Below are 3,007 nucleotides of genomic sequence, written 5' to 3' on the forward strand. Positions count from 1 at the left end.
TTGTGTATCCTATATGAACAAAATTAAAACCTTAAAAACTCATACAAAGAAGGGAAGACAACCACAATGATCTTTAAGTGGATATCTTATCACCCAAACACAACATCACCACCTTTGCTATTGGAGTGTCTTAAGAAACCAAGGAAAGAGATGTCAGAAAACCTTCAAGTAGCCTTGAAGCAACCAAGAGATCAGTTTTGCAATCGGCTAGCGACTTCTGGTGTCGGATCACTATGAAGACATAGGCTAAATTAGCACTCGCAATAGTTTTTGGGAACTCAGATACAATGTTTGGTTACTTGTATTGGAGGTCTTGTAACTTGTAAGTGAATGTATAGTATGGCAATTTCCTTATAGTGGATTTAATGACCTAGGCTAGGCCTAAAGTATTTTTCCTTATGCGGTTTTCACTGTGTAAACAATTCCTCGTCTCTTGTGTGTGATTGTTCATATTGTAATTGATTTACTACGATTGCACATGTAACTTGTTAATTAATTACTTGGACTTGATATTGATTAATTAGTTAAAATTGATAGTAAGCTGTGTGGAGTCTAAACTGAATTTTCACTGCACAACCAAACACTTTTTCCCTCCATATTTCCTCCACGCTCCACCCCTTTCCCTTGAACTAAACAGAGTGTAATAAGAGGCTGTTTGACACCATTTTTTTCATCACTCAATTTCCATCACTCATCACTCATCACTCTAAAATACTAAGGCTATTTGGCACCATTACTTAATTACCATTACTCAATATTTTTCACACTATTTACGGGCCCCATACCTATCACTAGTGCAGCCCCTTTTTTTTTTTTCTTTTCTTTTCTTTTTTTCAATACCCACAAACCCAAAGCAGTGAAAGAAGAAAGGAAAAAAAAAGAAGAAGAAGAAGTTCAGATCACTCGAACCCAGTGAAAGAAGAAAGGGGAAAAAAAAAAACCCAGATCACCGAACCCAGTGAAAGAAGAAGAAGAAGAAAAAAAGAAAAAAAAAAAAAAAAAAAAAAAGGAAGAATAAGGGAGACTAAACCCAGGAGAAGAAAGGAAAAAAAGAAGAAGGAAGAATAGGGGAGACTTTACCCAAGAGAAGAAAGGGGAAAAAAAAAAGGAAGAACAGGGGAGACCGAACCTAGGAGAAGAAAGGGGGAAAAAAAGGAAAAAGAGAAAGAACACGGGGAGACCGAACCCAGGAGAAGAAAGGGAAAAAAAAAAAAAAAAAAGGAAGAGTTGTTTTGGTCAAAAGGTGTGGCTGAGTTATGATTAGTGGGTCCCTCATGTGTGTTTAATTACAAAAATGTCATTGAGTTATAAGTTATAGAAACTGAAAACAGCCAAAATGTGTTTTCAGTTTCCATAACTTATAACTCAAAAATTAGATAATTGAGTGATAGAAACAAAGAATTGGTGCAGCCAAACAGACTTTTTGCTATGGATCCCATCATTTTTGAGAATTGAGTTATGGAAACAGAAAATTGAGTTACAGAAACAGGCTAACCAAACAGCCTATAAATCTTCCATTTAGAATGAGCATTCGAACCAAGAAGAGAGAGACGGTTACAGTCAACAGTTGAGTCATAGGAAGGGACAAATACTATATATCTAATATGATCACTTAAGGACCACACAGAAGAGGATTGCCATCGTTGCATACTCGTAGTGGAGCGCTTGTGCGTCATACTATTCTTACATTATCTTCAGAATGTCATATCCTATTTAGGTGGATTGAAACTTGAAAGGGAAAACAAAAAGATATTCAAAAAGAGTAAACTAAATTCACAAAAGAAATGTTGATCATATTGACTAAAAACAATGGAAAAAGAAGTTGAAAATAATTAAATTGGTAAATCCAAATAGATAAAATTGGAATGTAAGTAAATTCTTATCCTCTGTGTTTGATGGAATCAAACTTGGTATTGTTCGAGGCACTCATACCAAGATAACTCAACTATCATTCCACCCTCATCATGTCATGAGCCCATAGGTTTGATTACATTAATCTACGTGTAAGTGAAATATATACCAAACATAATTTACGAAAGGCCTTATAGTTTACTAGACTCATCACACGTGCTTTAAGCGTGCAATAAGACTCTTTTTTATTTTATATTTTTTATATTAAGTGTAGTGAAATAATGTTTAAAAGTGAGATAGAAATAGTGTACTAATTTTTAGGATTATGATAAAAGTTTGAAAGCCTAAAACTTAGGAACTCTTTTAAAAATGATAAATTACTCTTTTAACCGGTTTGTGTTTTTAAAATTAACATTATTCAACTAAAAGATATGGATATTTTAGAGAGTTTGAGAATTTGTGTAAGGATATTTTAATACGCAAAATAATGAAATTCAAACAAATGAATCTTGTTATTAATAGTATAGATAACATAACTTGCTGTTTTTCTATTAAGATAATTAAGGTTCAAATCTCTCATTCCCCATAATTGTAACCATTGAAATATATAAATAAAAATACTTTTATGGTCCAATATTTTGGCCATGTTTTCAATTTGTTCTCAAGTTTTTATAATTTCTTTTTGGTTTTTATGGTTTTAAACTTGTTATCCTTTTAGTCACTATTGTAAGCTAGCAATGTAGTCCATTAATTATGTAGGCATTCTCTGTAAGTGAGATGTCAACAAGAATCAAAATGACTGCAAGTGTAAAAAAATAAGGACCAAAAATGAGCCTATAAAAACTTAATATAGGTATCAAAAAAGAAGTTTTGCCCTTCCCCAACACCTTGATAGGATGAGGAGAATTTTTAGGTACTCCTAGGAAATTCTAAAAATTATTCATTGATAAATTATATTTTATTCTTCCATACTTTAAAATTTTATTATATTCTTATTATATTATGATTTTATAGTGTAGATGGTGTTTCTTTTATTTATAAATATTTTTTTAATCATAAATTTCATAAAAAACATAAAGGTGTTTTATTTAAAAAATGGTGAATTATAGAAAAAAATTAAGTGAATCTTAAATATGATCTCTTGATTAATTTGTTA

This window comes from Quercus suber, unplaced genomic scaffold (assembly GCF_002906115.3).
Source record: "Quercus suber isolate HL8 unplaced genomic scaffold, Cork oak 2.0 scaffold_124, whole genome shotgun sequence".
NCBI classification, from domain to species: Eukaryota; Viridiplantae; Streptophyta; class Magnoliopsida; order Fagales; family Fagaceae; genus Quercus; species Quercus suber.